General features: G+C 37.3%; 1 pseudogene; it reads right to left on the reverse strand.

Moving 5' to 3' along the window:
- Window positions 1-236: 236 nt before the first annotated feature.
- LOC122749702 overlaps window positions 237-20466 on the reverse strand; it is a 327223-nt pseudogene continuing 306993 nt past the window's right edge.

Here is a 20466-nt window from a genome sequence, read left to right on the forward strand (position 1 = left end):
TACAGAATATAATATTATTTTATATTCATATACCACAATTTGTTTAACTATCCCCCAATCAATGGTTATTGACTTTTGCTTAAGATTTTTGCTACCACTAAAAGTATAGCTATTCATATTTTGCTGTTTGTTATACACAAGGCTTTTCCTTTTGTCTTAGGCATCCTATGAATGGTTCAAAGAATATAAACAATTTAGCATATTTTTCACATAATTTAAAATGGGAAATTCACAACTCTACTGTTTATTGGGAACCTGTCTTCCAATAACTCCTATAACACTGATTTTTGTTTGTTTTTTTTCATCTCTGCTGATTTTCTGGGTGTGAGGTAAACATCCTAAGAGATTCTTCCTATTTATATTAGATTACCCTAATAGGGAATGAATCAAATCATGTTACTTTTGGACATTTCTAGGTATTGAAGTATTTTCTCACACCAAGCTTAAATTCAATTCTTTATACCTTTTACTTACTATTCCTGGATTCTGTTTGATAGAGTTAATTACTTCTTTTAAGTCAAATAAGTTTAGTTTTGAAAATGTACACAAAAATGTTGAACCATTTCATGCATCTTCAGCAGCTGGAGCATCTCCACCCTTGGTGTTCACAGTATATATCACTTGTGCTATGTGTTTGGAAACTAGCTTAATCAGAACTTTACTAAGCAGTTCTTAGAGGGCTTCCTGGGCTAGAGAACCCCAAATCTTCAGTCTTTCTGAGACCACTGCATGGGTGATAATTTTATAGTTGGGGACCTCCTTGCAAAGTTTGTCATATGTTGCTTTCTCAAATAGAACCAGAGTGTTGAGCTTGTCTCACACTTTTCCCTTGGACCATTTATTCTTCTTAGCTTTGCCCCCAGACTTGTTCACGGGGTCCTTGTCCTTCTTGGCTGACTTGCCGCCATCTTTCTTCTTCTTATCGTCATTGGGAGGCATGGTGAGGCTCCAGGAACTCCTGCTGCTACCGCCTCCAAGATAAGATGTCAGACAGAAAAGAAAATTAATTACTTTTTAAGTTTATTTTATTTTTAATTTATGGAATAAATCAAGCATTTCCATAATATAGTATAATAAAAAAGATGTTTTCACAAGAAATTGCAAATCTGTTATGTACAGCTTGTTCTTTATTTTAAATGTATAACATTATCATGTAAATTCCTTTTTTTTCCTTTCCTCCCTGCCCCCTCCCTTAGAGGTGGCTACTATTATGCACAAAATTGTGTGTATGCATGTATATATGTGTGTGTATATACGTGTATATGTATACATACATATTTATGTATATATGTAAAATCATTCTATACATACTTCTAATTATTAATTCTTCCTCTCAATACAGTGTCTTCCTTCACATGTTCTTTGACATTAATTTGGTTATTTATAACTGTCAATATGACTTATTTGCTCAAAGTTGTTCTTAAAACCATATTGCTGTTACTGGATTCAATGTTCTCTTGGTTCTGCTCATTTTGCTCTTCATTATTTCATGAAAGTCTATCATGTTTTCCTAAGCTCATCAAGTTCATCATTTCTTATAGTACAGCAGTATTCCATCAAAATCATATACCACAACCTGTTTAGTCATTCCCCAGCTGACAGGTATCCCCACAATTTCCAGCTTTTTGCCATCACAAAACTACTTAGAAGCAATACAATTTCTCTTCCATGTGACAAACCTCCAAACACCTGAAGCTATCATTCCCCACGAAGTCCTCCCTTCTCCAGGATAACCATCCCTAAGTCTTCTAAATGATCTCCAGATAACATGACTTTGAAACCTTTCATTATCTTGGTTACCCTCATCTAGATCTCTAGCTTATCAACATCCTATCTAAAATATGCCTAGAGCTGAATATAATATCCCAGATTTGGTTTAACCAAATTATAGGGAAGCAGAACTTAGCCCCTCTCTTTACCTGGATACTATGCCTGAATATTATTCCTTTCTGAATATAATCTAAGATTATAATAGCCTTTAAAAACATATAATACAGTTGACTCTTATTGAATTTGCAGTTCATTAAAACCTTTAGATCATTAAAACTTTTAGATGAACTGGTGTATAGTCGCATCTCCTTCATCCTATATTATGAAGTTGATTCTTTGAACCCAAGTATAATATTTTACATTTAATTCATATTCATTTCTTCTTATTCTATTCATCCCAGCATTCTAATCTATCACAATCTCTTTAAAGTCTGATTCTGTCATCCAAATGCATTAGTTGTTGCTATCAGCTTTGTATTGTATGCAACTTTGGTGACTGCTATTTGTGTCTTTATTCAAACTATTCATAAAAAAAGCTTCACAAAAACAGCACAGGGTCAAGTACCCAACCCTTGTGCATTCTAACAGAAATCTCCTACCAAGGTGATATTAAATCAGTAATGACTATTGGGTTTAAACTTTCAAGCAGTTCTAAATAAACTGAACTGGACTTATCATTGAGCCCCCATGAATCCAACATTCCACAAGAAGAGAATAGATGACTGTTAAATATTTTGGTCAAATCTAGGTTAAAAAAACATTTTCTAGACTGCCAATCTGAGATCCTTATTTAAAAGGAAAATAGGTCTAGTCTTGCATGACCTGTTCTTGAAGACAAATTAATGATTTGTGATATTGTTTTCCTTTTTGCAAATGCTCATTATCTATCACTTTAAAAATACTAGTATAGAATATAGACAAATTCAAGAGCACTTGTCTATAGCTCATAAACCCCATTTCCTTCTTCATTTTGATAATACAGAAAATATGGGCAACTCTACATTCCTGCAGTATATCTCTCATTCTCTATGATCAATAAATCAATAACATTTATTGTCTATTGTGCCAGACACTGGCTAAGAGCTGTGAATACAAAAAGAGGTAAAAGAAAGTCTCTGTTCTCAAGAAGCTTACAATTTATTTTTTTTGTTTTGTTTTGTTTTTTTGTTTTTTAGTGAGGCAATTGGGGTTAAGTGACTTGCCCAGGGTCACACAGCTAGTAAGTGTCAAGTGTCTGAGACCGGATTTGAACTCAGGTATGCCTGACTCCAGGGCCGGTGCTCTATCCACTGCGCCACCTAGCTGCCCCCAAAGCTTACAATTTAATGGAGGAGACAATGTGCAAACAAAATACATACAAATATATATGAAAGAAATATGAAATAATTTACAGAGGGAAGGCACTAGAATTAAGGAGGATGGGGCAGCTAGGTGGCACAATGGATAGAGCACTGGCCCTGGATTCAGGAGGATCCGAGTTCAAATCCGGTCTCAGACACTTGACACTTACTAGCTGTGTGACCCTAGGCAAGTCACTTCACCCCAATTGCCTCACTAAGAAAAAAAGAATTAAAGGGGATTAGGAAAGGCTTCCTATAGGAGGATTTCTGTTGGGACTTGAAAGGAATCCAGAGAAGGCAGTGGTCAGAGCAGAGGTGGGAGAGTGATAGAGGCATGGGGAAAAACAAGAGAAAATGCCAGAGCTGAGACAATACTCACAGAGCCAAGAGATGGGTTTATGAAAGAGTCAGGATGTCAGTATCAGTGGATTGAAGAGTTCATGTTGGAGAGTAAGGTGTGAGAAGTCCAAAGAGGTAGAAGGCAGCTAGGTTATGAAGAGCTTTAAATGCCAAGCAAAGGATTTTGTGTTTTTTCCTGGAGACAATAGGGATCCACTAGCTTTTACTGAGTAGAGGATGATATGGTCAGACCTGAGCTTTAGGAAAAATCACTCTATTAGCTGAATGGATGATGGATTGGAGTGGGGAGAGACTTGACACAGGCAGACCCATCAACAGGCTATTGCAATAATCCAGGCATTCTACAGATAGGGAAACTAAGACAAACAGAGGCTAATTGACTTGCCCAGTTCACATAGCTAGTAAATGTCTAAGGTCATATTTCAACTCAGGTCTTCCTGACATCAGTCCCAACACTCTATCCACTGCCTCACCTAGCTGCCACACTTAGGAGTTTCCTTTGGGTTGCTTCTGCTACTTTTTAAAGGATGAAATCAGGGTCAAAGTAAGTCAAAAATTGTTAGTTACCAAGTGTTTGACAGAAAGCCTTCAATAGGTGATTATGCCACTTATTCTCATATGTCTGCATACCAATTCATTATGTATTTCCTCGTTTTATTCAGGTTACCTGTAATATATTCTGATGGGGATTTTTCTGCATCTCTTTTTTTTTTTTTTAGTGAGGCAATTGGGGTTAAGTGACTTGCCCAGGGTCACACAGCTAGTAAGTGTTAAGTGTCTGAGGCCAGATTTGAACTCAGGTACTCTTGACTCCAGGGTTGGTGCTCTATCCACTGCACCACCTAGCTGCCCCTTTCTGCATCTCTTGATTTTACCTTAGTTCTGTTCACCAGTCATCCCCTTATGGTTCATGAATATAGTCCATTTTATTTGAATAAAACATCACTTAATGGGAACATACATATTGGTAAAGAGAGGAATTTCTTTGGAAAAGTGGTTTATTTAGTGCATATCTGATCACTTGTATTTAACCATTCATAGCCTATTTCATACAATAGCAAGGTGTGTGCTAAAGCTACCTCTAACTGGTCTATTAAATTTTCAGTATGAGCATGTATGTCTAAGAAATAAGGAGTTGCTACAAATAAAGCTGTGATTTATTGTTTTCTTGATTATCTATATTTTTAAAGTATTAATAATTCAGAATATACTAAAAAGTGTGTATGCAAATATTTTTAAGAGGGAGTCCAATTGTTAAACCTTTGCCAGCATGTGCTTATAACTGCTCTAGTATTATTTAAGCTTGGCAAAGGTAAAATTGAAGGCTCAGAATGAAATTCTCATCAAACAGGAAGCCTAGTCAATATAGGCTAATAATGATAATAACTGGCCTCAATACATCATTTTAAGATCTGTAGAGTGCTTTACATCCATTATCTCATTTGAACCTCACAACACTACTGTTGATAACATACACTGTTGTCAGAATCTGAATAGTGACTATTTACTCTGTGCCTTTTGCTAAATGAAACAAGAATAGTGGAGAGACTGATTTAGTGAAAATCTATAACATTATTTGTCTTATATTTATGACCTATGATCTATTTCCATAGTTTCTCATGTATTAGTTGTGTGAAAAAGGGAAAGTTACTGAGTCATCCACTGAAATTGAAGTTCAAAATGAACTCAGCACAAGCATAGAAGATTATGGAATAGTATTCCAAGATTGTGTGGCTATCAACATGAAACTAAATTCTGGGATACTTGCTGATGTATTAGAAAAATACTCCTTACAGTATAACTCAGGTCTCTACAATCTAAATCAAAATAAGACATTGATTCAAATTTTCTATCAGAGAGAGTCTTCTAAACCACGGATTCTTCATCACTGGCAGTACTATGTTTTGAAAAGTAGAATGCAATGAACAATAGGGACAAGTTTCTTTGATAATAGGAGGTATATTTAAAGAATGTATAGGGTAAAATACATACCAAATAGGTGAAATTTTAACTTCAAAAAATTATATCAATATACTAAAATAATTTCTTAGCATGGGTTGTTGCATTCCAATGTGAAAATTGAAAATCTAGTCCTTTTATGAGATAAATGCAATGCAGATGTTAAAAACAGAGAGTAATAGACCAGAGAAATAGAACAGTAGAACATTACATATATTTTGTACAAAAATATGAGTAAAACATTCACAATATATACAAGAATTATTCATTATAACCAAGTTAGATTTTATATTAGGAATGTAAAGATGGTTTGCCATTAAGGGATCAAGTAGTATAGTTAATATTAAAAATATTGGGCAATTAGAAAAGAAAAATAAAATTAACAAGCAGAGTGGAGACAAAACCATGTACGCAGACAGTGTGATGGTTTCCTTGGAAAAAACTAGTGAATCAAATAAAAACTAATCAAGAAAGTTAATGGCTTTAGCAATGTAGCAGGATGCACAAGAAAATAATTAGTATTTTGCATATTAGTGACAAAATCCAGGAAGAAAAGATAGAAGTTCCATTAAAAACTACTAGAAGGGGCAGCTAGGTGATGCAGTGGATAGAGCACCGGCCCTGGAGTCAGGAGTACCTGAGTTCAAATCTGGTCTCAGACACATAACACTTACTAGCTGTGTGACCCTGGGAAAGTCACTTAACCCCATCTGCCTCACTAAAAAAAAAAAAAACTACTAGAAAATAGAAGATGGTGGATGAAAGACATTAAACACACAGAGCTCCTGACACGATTACCCCAAAAAGAGCAATAAAACAAGCCCTGGAGCAGCAAAACCCACAAAAAGATGCTGAGATTATTTTCCAGATTAAAGGGGGCCATACTGGGCTGCGAGAAGAATCCAAACCCCAATCACATTAACACAGACCCCAAACACACTGAGCAAGGGGAACTTACCCCCAGCCTCTCAATCAGCTGCAGCTCCAGTGTCTTTTGGAACTAAGCTTACCATCAGGTGAGAGGGCTGAATGGCTGGCCTTCGGGGTGGAAAACAGAGGGGTGTCTGTGGGACTGGAGGAGGAGTTCGGATATCCCAACCCAGCAGGGAAGCAGGAAGAAATCTTGAGTGGCAGGAGGCCCAGATTGGGGAGGGGCACAGGCTTCTCAAAGCTAAGAACCACATCAGCACTCTGCTGGATGGTTAACTAGCAAGTTGGCTTGAGGTTACCTTCAGACCAGAGAACAGGCCAGGCGAGAGAAAAACCTGCCCTCCCTCAAACCAAAACAACTGGGACCCTCTAAATCTTGACACAGTGTAGCTTGTAAGTAGCGCCCCCACCCCCACCCCTGGAAGAGGAAGCTAAAAGTCTAGTAAAAAATGGCAAGATGAGCAAGCAAAGAAAGTTGAGAACAATAGAAAGTTTCTTTAGTGACAAAGAAGATCAAGGTACACCCTCAGAAGAGGACAACTGCAGGACCTGTACATCCAAAGCTTCCAAGAAAAATATGAATTGGTCCCAGGCCACGGAAGTACTCAAAAGGGACTTTGAAGGGAAAGTAGGAGAGATAGAAGGAAGATTTAGAGAGGTGGAAGAAAAAATGGAAAGAGAAATAAGAGTAATGCATGAGAGCTATGAGAAAAAAATCAACAGCTTGAAAAACCATATGGAAAAGGAGATAAAAAAGCCATCTGGTGAAAATTTTTGCTTAAGAACTAGGACTGAACAAATGGAAGCTAGTGAATTGATGAGAAACCAAGACACAGTAAAGCAAATCCAAATAAATAAAAAAATAGAGGGCAATATGAAATATCTTCTTGGAAAAACAACTGACCCGGAACATAGATCGAGAAGAGATAGCTTGAAAATCATTGGACTACCTGAAAACCATGACCAAAATAAGTGTTTAGACAGCATCTTCCAAGAAACTGTCAGGGAAAATTACCCTGATATTCTAGAAGCAGAAGGCAAAATAGAAATGGAAAGAATCCACCAATCACCTCCTGAAAGAGATCCCAAAAGGAAAACCTCCAGGAATATTATAGCCACATTCCAGAGATCTCAGGTCAAGGAGAAAATATTGCAAGAAGCTAGACAAAAGGAATTCAAAAACTGGAGCTCCAATAAGGCTAAAACAAGAGGTCATAACATCTACATTAAAGTAACATAGGGCATGGAATATGATATTCCAGAGGGAAAAGAAGTGGGACTACAACCAAGAGTCACGTACCCAGCAAAATGGAGCATAATCTTTCAGAGAAAAAAATAGGAATTCAATGAAAAAGAGTACTTTCAGGCATTTGTGATGAAAAGACCTGAACTGAATAGAAAATTTGACTTTCAAATACAAGATCCTGGAGAAGGATAAAAAGGTAAACAGGAAAAAAAACTTCATGAGGGATAATAAAAGATCAAACTGTTTACATTTCTACATGGGAAGATAATACTTCGAACTCATAAGAACTTTCTCAGTAAGGACTGAACTAAATATGAAGGGATGATATCTGTAAAGCATTTATGTTTTGTTCTTTGTGGGGCAAACAGTGTGGGGTGTCTTATGACTGGGGCTGGATTTGGGCTTGTGGCCTCCTGGGTCCAGGGCTGGTTCTTTGTCCACTGTGCCACCTAACTAACCCATGATGACATCTTTAAAATAGGGTTGAGGGGTAGGAGGAATAGACTGGGGGAGGGGGAAAGGGAGAGATGGTCTGGGGAGAAGTAGTTCACATGAAGGAAACAAGAAAAAAGCTTATGGAGGGGAGGGGAAGAGGGGGAAGGAGTTGGGGAGTGAGTGAACTTTAATATCATCAGAATTGGTTTACAGAAGGACTAACATACATATTCAAGAGGTTATAGTAATATATTTTTGCCCTGAGGGAAAGTGGGAGGGGAGGGACATAAGGGGGGAGTGAAAGGGGGGAAGGAGAGAAGGGCAGATTGGGGGAGAGAGTAGTAAAAAGCAAAACACTTTTTTTAAAAAACAAATTTTAATGTCATTTTTTTTTTATGGGGCTATGGGGGTTGACTTGCCCTGGGTCACACAGCTAGTAAGTGTCAAGTATCTGAGGCTGGATTTGAACTCAGGTCCTCCTGAATCCAAGACCAGTGCTTTATCTACTGCACCACCTAGCTGCCCCCTGGAACACAAAGTTTTAAAAAATTGATGTCAAAATTCATTTTTACATATATTTTGAAAAATAAAATTCTAAAAGAAAAAAAAACTACTACAAAATATATACCTAGTAGTTCACCTATGAAGGTACATAAGACTTCTATAATAACATCTACAAAGCAATATTTCTGGAAAAAAGGCGAGGGACTTCCTGGGTGGGAGGGACTTCCTATGTGGAGCCAAGATGGCAGAGGACAGGCAGTGACTCCTCACAGCTCTCCCCCAAATCCCTCCAAATCCCTTCAAATAATGCCACAAGACAATACCTGGAGCAGCAGAACTCACAAAAGGATGGAGTGAGATTATTTTGTAGCCAAAAACAGCTTAGAATGTCTTCAGGAGGGGTCTTCTGTGCTGTGGCAGGAGTGGAACCCAACCCCAAGGTGGAACCAACACAGATACAGCCCCAGGCAGGCTACACCAGAGGAAGAGACTTCCAGAGACTCTGAATTGCCTGCAGCACCAGTGTCTTCTGGAACTAAGCTCACAGTCTGGTGAGAGGGATGAGTGGTTGGCCAGAGGGAGTTTACAGGGGTCTCTGCTGGCACTGAAGCAGAGCTACGAACCAGGAAGCAGCCTTGAGTGGAAGTGCCCCAGGTGGGAGAGGGGCATAGGCTCGCTGGAGGTATCAACCCAGAAAAACAAAAATTTTGTTTTCTGGTTTAAGAGCAAGTAGACCTAGGGCTATTTTCAGAACAGAGCACAGGCCAGGTGATTGCCAAACATGCCCCACCTGGGACCCCCTGAAGCTTGGGACAGTGCAGCCTGTAAGCAGTGCCCCACTTTAAGGAGTTAAACGTCAAGTAAAAGGTGGGCAAGATGAGCAGACAAAAACAGATGCAGACTATAGAAAGTTTCTTTAGTGAAAAGGAAGATTGAGCTGCACCCTCACAAGAGGATGGCAACATCAGGGCTCCTAGCATCCAAAGCTTCTCAGGCCATAGAGGCTCTCAAAAAGGACTTGGAAGATAAAGTAAGAGAGGTAGAGGGAAAAATGAGAGGAAAGTCATGAGAAAAAGTCAAAAACTTGAAAAGACAAATGGAAAAGCTCTCTGAATAAAATAATTGCCCAAGAATTAGGATTGAACAAATGGAAGCCAGTGACTTTATGAGAAACTAAGACACAATAAAGCAAATTCAAGTAAAAAACATAGAGGGCAATGTGAAATATCTTCTTAGAAAAACAGCTGACCTAGAAAATATATATAGTAGAGATAATTTGAAGATCATTGGACTACCTGAAAAGCATGATCAACACAAGAGCTTAGACATCATTTTCCAAGAGATTGTCAGAGAAAATTGCCTTAATATTCCAGAAACAGAAGGTTAAATAGAAATTGAAGAAATACAGTGATTACCTCCTGAAAGATATCACAAAATGAAAACTTCCATGAATATTCCAGAGCCCCCAGGTCAAGGAGAAAATATTTCAAGCAGCCAAAAAGAAACAATTCAAGTATTGTGGAACCAAAGTCAAGATGACACAAGATCTAGCAGTTTCTACATTAAAAGATGAGAAAGCATCGAATATGATATTCCAGAGGGCAAAGGAATTGGGATTACTACCAAGAATTACGTACTCAGCAAAACTGAGAATAGTCTTTCGGGGGGGGGGGGGAGGAATGGGGTTTCAATTGAAAAGAGGACTTTTAGGCATTTGTGATTAAAAGACCTAAACTGACTAGAAAATTTGACTTTCAAATAAAGACCCTAGAAAAAAATCAAGAGGGATATTAAAAGGTTAAACTGTTTACATTCCTACATGGGAAGATGATACATATAACTCATAAGAACTTTCTCAGTATTAGGACAGATGATAGGAATAAATTTAGAGAGGGCACAGGTGGGAATTAATTATGAAGGGATGATATCTGTAAAGCATTTATTTTTTGTTTATTATTTTTGAGGGGTGGTCAGGATTTGGTGATATGCCTGGGGTTGAGCAGTGGGTGAGGGTTTTGCATCTGAAGAAAGATTTGTTCTCTGGTCCTCCTGGGTCCTAGGTGGGTGCTTTGTCCACTGTGTCACCTAGCTGCCCCATGATGACATCATTAGGGTAAAATTAGAGGGGTGAAAGGATTGCACTGGGGGAAGGGGAAGGTAGAATTGAGTGAAATTCCACAAGAAAGAAGGAGGAAAGGGCTTATAAAGTGGAGGGAGACATACAAGAGAAGCAGGGCAGTGAATGAACCTTATACTCATAAGAATTGGCTCAAAGGCCTTAATCTCATTAGAGTAGGATCAAGGAGGGAATAACATTACACACTCAATTAGGTGGAGGAGGGAGCAGTGAAAGAATGGAGGGCAGATTGGGGAGGGGGCAGTCAGAAGCAAAAGACTTTTGTGGAGGGATAGGGTGAAAGAAGATAGAAAATAGAGTAAATACCATAGGGGAAGGAATAGGATGGAGGGAAACAGTAACAGCAGTTAACTGTGAAAAAAATTTTGAAGCAGAGTCAAGAGTAATGTAAGATGATGATGATGATGAAGATGGGTGGATGATGATTGGATTTAGATGAGAATTGATGGAAGATGATTGATGACGAGGATTAATTGATGAAGATGAGGTTTGATTGATGAGGAGGATTGATTGATGATGATAATAAAATGTATGGTATTTACTTTGTGGGGCTACTGTGAAGATATTCTTTGTCAGGTATAAGGTACTATATAAATGCTATCTATTGCTGTTCTTGCAATAATCAACCTCATGGGTTTATTGCAAGTACTATATAAATGTAGTTTAATATAAATAAAAATGATGAGCAGGATGCTATCAGAAAAACCCAGAAAGACCTCCATGATCTGATGCAATGTGAAATGTACTGTATACAAAATAATAGCAATACTGCAAGATGATCTGCTGTGAATGACTTGCTTACTTTAAGCAATGCAATGATCCAAGACAACTCTGAAGTTCTTATGAAAAATACAGTTCATCTACAGAGAGAGAACTGGTGATGTCCGAATACAGATTGAAGCATAATTTTTTTTGTTAGTTCCTTTATCTGAAGTTTTGTTTTTGTCTGTTTTCTTTCACAACCTGGCTGATGTGGAAACGTTTTGTATGACTGCTCATGTATAGCTTATATTGAATTGCCTGAGTTCTTGTTGGGGGTGGGAGGGAGGGAGAAAAAAAGAAAAAGAAAAAAGGAAAAGCTAAGTAATTGAATAAAGATTCAATTTTTACACTTGGACTGAGCCAATATAATAAAAATCATGATTTTACCTACAGATTCAGATTTGGTAATATACATCAGTCAAATCCCTAAAGGAAATACAGACAAAACAATAAAATTAATAAGTAACATATTGATGGAATTAATGAGAAAAATAAGAGAGTAATCTGGCATCATTAGATCTCAATTATATACTAAAATAGTAATTATCAAAGCTACTTGTTACTATGGGCAGTTAGGTGGCATGATCCCAAACACTGGTCTTAGAACCAGGAAAACTTGTCTTCATGAGTTCAAATCTAGCCTCATACACTTTACTAGCTATGTGACTCTGGACAAATCACTTAACTCTGTTTGTCTCAGTTTTCTCAGTTATAAAATGAGCTAGAGAAGGAAATGGCAAACCACTTCAGTATTTTTGTCAAAAAAAAAACCCACCAAAATTTGATCCCAAAGAGTCAGATACAACTGAAATAACTCATCAACAATAACAACTTGGTACTGATAACATGGAAAAATCATATCAGTGGAAGAGACAAGCAAGACCTTGGAGTTAATAAATACAGCAAACATGCTTACATTCAGAACACAAACTCTTTTGGCAATGACCCTTTATTTAATTGATTATTGCAAAAACTACAAAGCAATTTGGCAGAAAATAGGTTTGAACATAGCACCTTACACCATTTTCCACAAGAGACCAGATTTAGTGCTTAGAAAGGACCATTAAAAAATTATTTAGTCCAACTGACTCAGATAAGGAAATAGAGACCCTAAAGAGTAGATTGATTTGCTAAGTTCATACAGATAATAAATAGGAGGACTTTGGTCCTCTTGCTTCAACTAAACTCTTTCCACTAAACAAATCCCAAGTATAAATGTTTAAAATAAAAAACCATACAACCAAAAAATAAAAATAAAAAAGGAGAATGGATGTTTATGTTTCACAAATGTAGATATGGAAGAATTCATAACCAAACACTACAGAGGAGATTATAAAAGACAAAATACACTATTTCAATTATGTAAATTTTTTAAAAAGCTTTTACATGAACAATATTATAAAGCCAGAAGAAGAAGGAAACATACAGATTGGGGGAAATTCTTTGTATCAAAGAACTCTGGCAAATGGCTTACATTCAAAACATATAGAGAATTGCGATAATTCTAGGAGACTAAGATTTATTTCTCAATGGGTATGTGGTTGAAACATAAATATATACAGTTTTCAAAAAAATAAGTGCAATCTATCAACAACTGAACAAAAGCTTCAAGTCACTAATAATAGAGAAATATATATTTCAACAACTCTGTGATAGTATTTCAGACCCATCAGATTAACAAAACTGGAAAAAATCATTGTTGTGTAATGATTGGAACGACGCCACCTGCTGGAGACTTACCATAGGAAAGCTCCACCATGAGAATGCCTCTGAGGGCAAGGCCATGCGACTTTTCCTTGGTGTCAGGTAGTAACGTTTGCTCATGGGTACTGTCTATCAAGGCTACCAGCCAATTAACTTGAGGAGCCTCCCATTTCCGGGAGGGACACACGAAGTAGGAAGTAGACGCTGGGAGAGGAGTTCTCTCTTTTTTTGGTTCCTGACTTGGTGGTGACAGCAGAGAACTACACAGAGGAATTGAGGAGAGGACTACAAAGAAGAATTGAGGAAAGGACTTCACAGGAAAATTGAGAAAAGATAGGACTGCCAGGCTGTAGGAATTCTGTTCTCAATCTTTCTCTTTCTATCTTTCAATAAACCCTCAAAAACCTAAACTCATTTTATCAGTGATTTTAGTCAGTTTCCCCAAAAACTGGGGGAACAGATTGGAACCCACATTTAGAATTTTAAATTACATAGTTGGAAGGGCTTTGGAGAAGTGGATACACTAATTAACTGTTAAAATGATTATGAATTGGTCCAAATGTTCTGAAAAAACTTGAAATAATTTGGGAAAAATATTAAACTATTCATACTCCTTTATACAACAGTCTTGCCACTTGCAAGAACACTATTATTAGGAAGAGAGCATAAATGCAGCAAAATATTCAGAACGTTACTTATAGAAACAAAATTCTGGAAACAATTTCCATGCCCAAGTTAAGCTACTAGAGAATGACTGAACAAATTATGGCATGTAAGTGTAATAGAATATGATGCCATAAGGAATGATAGCTATGAAGAATCTAGAAAAATATGGAAAAAAACTTCTTTAAACTTCTAAAGAGTGAGGTAAGCAGAATCAGGAGAACAATATAAACAATGCATAAAAAACAATGGAAACTATGCTAAAGGGGTAAAAAAGCAAATAGTAAAAAAGAATAGATCCTGTTAGTTCTAGATTAGTAAATTTAAAATATACAGCTTTCTGTTTTTTAGCAAACAGTCCATTTTTTTTAAATGGAAAGTTAGTTCAACTGCCAGTTATAAACAATCTAATATGTGGTTTTGTTTAACTGCTTTAGTGAAGTTACTATTAGTAGGAGTTGTTGAAGTGACTGTACCGAAACAAAATACATCAATCAATTTAAAAAACTTTAGTCATAGAAACATTTGCCCAAAAGGAGATGAAAATAGATCATATATGGGGTGGCTATGTGGCACAGTGGATAAAGCACCAGCCCTGGATTCAGGAGTACCTGAGTTCAAATCCGGCCTCAGACACTTGACACTTACTAGCTGTGTGACCCTGGGCAAGTCACTTAACCCCCATTGCACCGCAAAAAAAAAAAAAAAAAAAAAAAAAAAAAAAAAAAGATCATATATTTTCCCAAATTACAATGTCTAGAAGTCAAGCATAGAAGCTGAAACACATCAGAGCAATTACTGGGTCAAAGGAAAAATTCCACTGAGGCCCCAAACCCATTAACCTATAGTCATCGGGCCTATAAAATGCAGGGTTTTTTGTTTTGTTTTTTGCTGGGCGATGGGGGTTAAGTGACTTGCCCAGGATCACACAGCTAGTGTCAAGTGTTTGAGGCCAGATTTGAACTCAGGTATTCCTGAATCCAGGATTAGTGCTTTATCCACTGTGCCACCTAGCTTCCCCTAAAATGCAGTTTTAAAGGCAAACCAGTTTGATTATATAAATAGGAAGGATTGAACTATGGGCAATTATTCAGAGAAGTACAGCCATGTTTCATTTTTTAAGTGATGGGACCCATAGGGATGCTATTTCTGCAAGCTTACATAATAAGTAATGATATTTCACAGCTAAGTGGAGCAATGGATAGAGTGCTGGGCATGGAGATGGGAAGACTCATCTTCCTAAGTTCAAATTTGGCCTTAGTGGCTGTGTAATCCTGGATAAGTCAATTAACCCTGTTTGCTTCATTTTCCTTATCTGTAAAATGAGCTAGAGAAGGAAATGGCAAACCCCTGCAGTGTCTTTGCCAAGAAAACCCCAAATGGGGTCATGAAGAGTCAGAGATGACTGAAAAATGACTGAACTGAAGCACCATTGAGAGTCAAACCTAGTGCTCTTCTCCCTATAGCACATGGGTCCAAATGAAATATTTGGCTGAAAAGGCTATGTTGAGTTCAAGCAAATGGATATTTTTCACCAGTGGTATTTGGGAACTTGCCTTCACAGCTGTATATTCCTAAAATCATAGAATGCTTGGAGAGTAGGAGAAAAAAGACCTCAATGTAGAAGATAGCAAGGCTGTAAGTATGAGACCTTTCCCTTTCTATCTCTTAATGTGTCTTCCTTGTCCTTTCAGTGTTGCTCAGCCTTAGTTGGTATGCTACTGAGCTGTCATCCAAATGTGCATTACTACAGTATGAGTTTAGCCTACCAGATCAGCAAAATCCCACACTCTCTCACAGAGTTTCCTAACCTTATAACTATGAACTTTTTCCCCAGTGTTTTGATCGTTGTTGTTGTTGTTGTTGTTAGTGGATACAGTGGCCAAGAGTCAAGACCCACTTGAGTCAAGACCCAATACTTATTAGTGATGTGACCCTGGCCATGTCACTTAGCCTTTGCCTCTGTTTTATTTGTTGTGAGAACCAAATGAAATAACAATTGTAAATCACTTAACAGTGCCTAGCACATAGTAAGCACCATATAAATGTTAATTATGATTATTATCACCATTAACATTATCATCAATAATGGTTGTTATAATTGCTAGCATTTATATAGTGATGTAAGGCTTGAAAAATATCATGTCTATGTTATCTCATTTGATTCTCAGCACCCTGTGAGGAGCTATTATTATTCTCATTTTATAGATGACAAGACTAAAGCTGAAAGTGTCTTAGACAGGGGTATAGCAAATATCTGAAGTAGCATTCGAACTCAGGTCTTCCTGACTCCCAATCTAACACTCTATCCACTAGGACACATAGCTGCCTCTGGTTTTGATATATATTTGGTTTCTTTATCATCCTGTGTATTTAACTTCTCCATTTAAAAATTATTCTTAGAAGGATTCCATAGACTTCATCAGACTGCCAAAGGATTTTATTACACAAAAAAGTTAATAACCCTGCCCTTGGAAGGTATACTTGCTAAGGGTAAGAGACGAAATTGCAAAGTGCCTGCTCTAGCCAGAAAGTGAATAAACCACCTAGTCTCCAACATTTTTATTCCTTCCACTAACTTTAGAATTTGGAAAGGTCATAAACAAGTTGGTATCAAAGATGACATTTACTTCTGCCTCCAATTTCAACCCCCTTCCAGCCAAGTCTTTTGCTTCCCAAATATTAAATACTGACAATTAAAGTCAACTTCTCTGTGGCCTGTTGCCCCTTCTCTAGCACTAAATTGAAGGAAGATATATAATTGTACACACCAAGTTCATGATCCATTAACCTGCCAGAGTTCACTGTATTATCTCAAGAGCCAAGACCAGGCAGAATTTGCACAAGCACGTGCACACCGGTGCACGCGCGCGCACACACACACACACACACACACACACACACACACACACACACACAAACATGGATAGATAGCAATAGACCCAGACAGACAGATGGACATGCAGAGAAAATGAGAGTAAATTAGGGGAGAGACAGAGACAGAGACAGACAGACAAACAGACAGAGAGCCCTCTCTAATTAAAGCACACTGCCTAGAGTACCACTTCCTGGAATCTCTGCTTTATCTTAGTTTTTAAGTAGCTGCGATGTACCTAGATATTAATTACATCAGTGACTCTCACAGTAGATATCAAGCAAGCTCCCTGCTAACAGTTGCGGTTGTTTACCTACTCTTACATTCACCTACAACACAAAAGACTGATGGAAGATTTTTGATGTATAAGGCAGAAGTCCCAAGGATAAGTACTGTCTACTCTTGGGAAGTAGTTCTTACATTGATGTGTTCTTTTTTTTTTTTTCCCGTGAGAAAAAAGCAACAATCAAGGAAGAAGTTAGTCATTACCACTGAACATAACAGTTTGCATAAAGGATTAGAAAAGCCCGAATATGTGAGCATTAAATACAAAATCATTTCAATGTAAAGTGATGGTGCCTGGGATTCAATAATGAATGAGGCATTAGATCACAACTTGAGACTTCAGTTTCTTAAAACCCTGAAAGCTAATGCTTCACCTTAACAGAAGTGCTATTTGTCTCATGGTTTCAAAGGGAATTCCATGGAAAATTACCATCATCTTTTCCATTTTTCAATCTGACACTAAAGAGAACTCATTGTGAACCTGGCCCTTTCTCAGAAGGGCAAAGATATTGGTGGGAAAAGCTTCCTTAAAAGATTTTTTTTTTTGCGGGGCAATGGGGGTTAAGTGACTTGCCCAGGGTCACACAGCTAGTAAGTGTCAAGTGTCTGAGGCCAGATTTGAACTCAGGTACTCCTGAATCCAGGGCTAGTGCTTTATCCACTGCACCACCTAGCCGACCCCAAAAGATATTTTTTTAAAAGATTTATCATAATGGCTTTTCTTTTATATTAAGGTTAAAAATTAATGGACAGACAGGTTTTTTGTTTTTGTTTTTGTTTTGTTTTTGTTTTCAATTCTGTGTTTTGGTTTATCATGGACCTGTGAGGTACAAAACCCTTGGAGGTCATTAGGATTTTTTTCTGAAGTGCGCAAATTCTCATGTTCAAATAAGTTCTCCAATACCTAATTGAATCCCTCCCTAGGAGTCCCATAACTATCCTGCATTGTGGACTACCTGTAATGAGCTGTATATTAAACTTAATGAAAATTAATAGGGATGATTGCACATCAGCATTAAAGAAACATGAAGTGTAGATCTTCGGATAATCGAGAATTCGGAGATTACTGGAGTGCTGCCTGTTCAAGTACCAAAGCTCAGTTTTTGGATATTGACAATAATTTTGCAATAACTGTTAAGATTCACATCAGATTTAATAGGAATTATATCATATTAAAAGGATTCTAAAATGAGTTAGCATATACTTTGACAGTATAATAAGAAAAAAGTACCATTTTAAAACTGCTTTTTGATAATATGAGTAATACTATGGAGAAAACATGATGGACAGAATAGAATATTAGACTTGAGGCTAGGATGACAGGTTCACATGTGCCTCAGATGCTTACTTGATTATGTGACCATTACTGGACATTGACTTAACCTGTTAGAGTCTCAGTTTTCTCATTTGCAAGATGAGATTTTATAGGGCTATTGTAAGGATCAGATGAGATAATATATGTAAAATAATTTATGAGCTTCAAACAACCATATAAATGTGGAACAACAACAATTATTACAATTATGATGATACGACATAGATGCAGATTGGGTTAGCTCTTGGACCACTGTGATAAAACTATTCCTATATCTCTTAGAAATAGATGGGACAACAGAAGGTTGCAGGCTGTCCTTACTTGGGGATAATGATCAAATTGACACAGAGAATAGGGCAATCAGTCATAGTCCTTTAAAACAAGGAAAGAGAAAGAAGGCAATCTATACTAGAACAAATCAGACATACCAACATACTTCAGTTTAAGTCATGCTGACCACTGTGGGGACCAATTTTTAATTGGGGAGTGCTAGCTAAGCAGCTCACCGCAATATTGGGGCAAGGAAGGAGACCGGCAGCCTCCCTCAAAACAGAACAAGATTTATTTTAACAAGAACGAACTTAAACAAAAAACATAAACAGGATCAGTAGGATCAAGGGAAAGGAAATAAAATGGGGAAAGGGAAATTATAATACCTGAAAAAATACCACTGCCTAGGAATCAGCTGAAAATACGCAGCAGAATGCCTGTCGCTTTTCAGATTCCACCTAGAATGCCCAATTCTCCTCCCCCAAACCTAGAAACACCCCACACAGTCCCAGCCAATAGGATGGCTGCTCTGACAGTCATATGACTGCCCTCACTAGGCTTCCAATCATAATTTTGCCAGGCCCATGTAGGCATCGGCGAGTGGTGATGATGTGAGGTGCCAGAGCCCTGGCAACGGCTACAACCAGTGGGTGGAGCACCTTCGGTTTGCGGAGCCCCAGGCCAGTGCGGGCCGAGGCATAAAAACCTCAAATAACAATTCTTTACACCACTAAAGTGAGCAAATATGACTTCACATGAGATGGACATAAGACATGGAAATGTTTGTTATGTGTTTGTTATTTCATAAAAGAAATCTGGGAACAGATCTCATTACTATAGGCAAGGGCTTCATATTTCTCACTAATATCGTGAACTCCAAAACAGTATTGTCAACCAATATAAATATATCTCTCTGTCTCTGTCTTTGTCTCTGTCTCTATCTCTCTGCCTCTCTGTCACACACACATATACACATGTATACACACATTCACATAAATCTGTCCTCCCTATGCCTAAATTAACTCAAAGAAGATGGAATGTAGGCATTACTAAAATCAGAAGAGGGCAAATTTAAAATAACTCAGGTCATTAAAAAACTTAATATGAATCTCTAGAAATTATGAATTTCTAACAACGAAACAGGTGAAAAAGAAAAACAGAACTGACACATCAAATGACTTTGCAAAGGAAATAGTCACACAGTCTAGAATTCCGAAAAGGTTTTTTTGGGTGATGATCTGAATAGCAGAGCAATTATACCAAAACAAAGTAGGGATTGGACCTGGATTTTCATTGCAATAGAGAATATGGAAACCCCTCTACCAGTATAGGTCAGCCCTTTTTCTGCAAATTCTATTGTTAGGGAGTCATCTAGAGCACAGATAAGTTAAGTGATGTGTCTAAAGTCACAGGTCTTCCTGGCTCCAAGATCAACTCACTACATGCTATACCATTATTTTTCTCTGCCAAAACAGAGTAATTTTAAAAAACCTAGTATGTGTTATAATCATTATGAATGAACGAATTCATCCTCTCAAAGTATTTGACAAAAGTATAAAACCTTTTCAGGATCTAACCACAATAGTATATGTGGTGGCCATTGTCATCATAAGAACCATAGGAGAAAAGGTGGAACTATCAAGGTATATTTATAAGAACAGCTATCACACTATCACGGCAACAGTGGCTTGAGAAAATTATGAAAGATCTCCAGAAAAGTATTAGAAGTTTATATCGATCTCTAGCTGGAAAGTAGAAGAGAAAACTTGAATGTTATATTGTACTATATTGTCCAATTAGAGGCCATGGAAAGAACACTACAGAATTGAATTATATTATATCATAGTAAAAAAAGACAAATATATTAAATCAATTAATATAAAGAGTCTTGACCATTTCACAGTGGCACAT

The sequence above is a fragment of the Dromiciops gliroides genome, chromosome 3 (genome assembly GCF_019393635.1).
Source record: "Dromiciops gliroides isolate mDroGli1 chromosome 3, mDroGli1.pri, whole genome shotgun sequence".
Taxonomy (NCBI): Eukaryota; Metazoa; Chordata; class Mammalia; order Microbiotheria; family Microbiotheriidae; genus Dromiciops; species Dromiciops gliroides.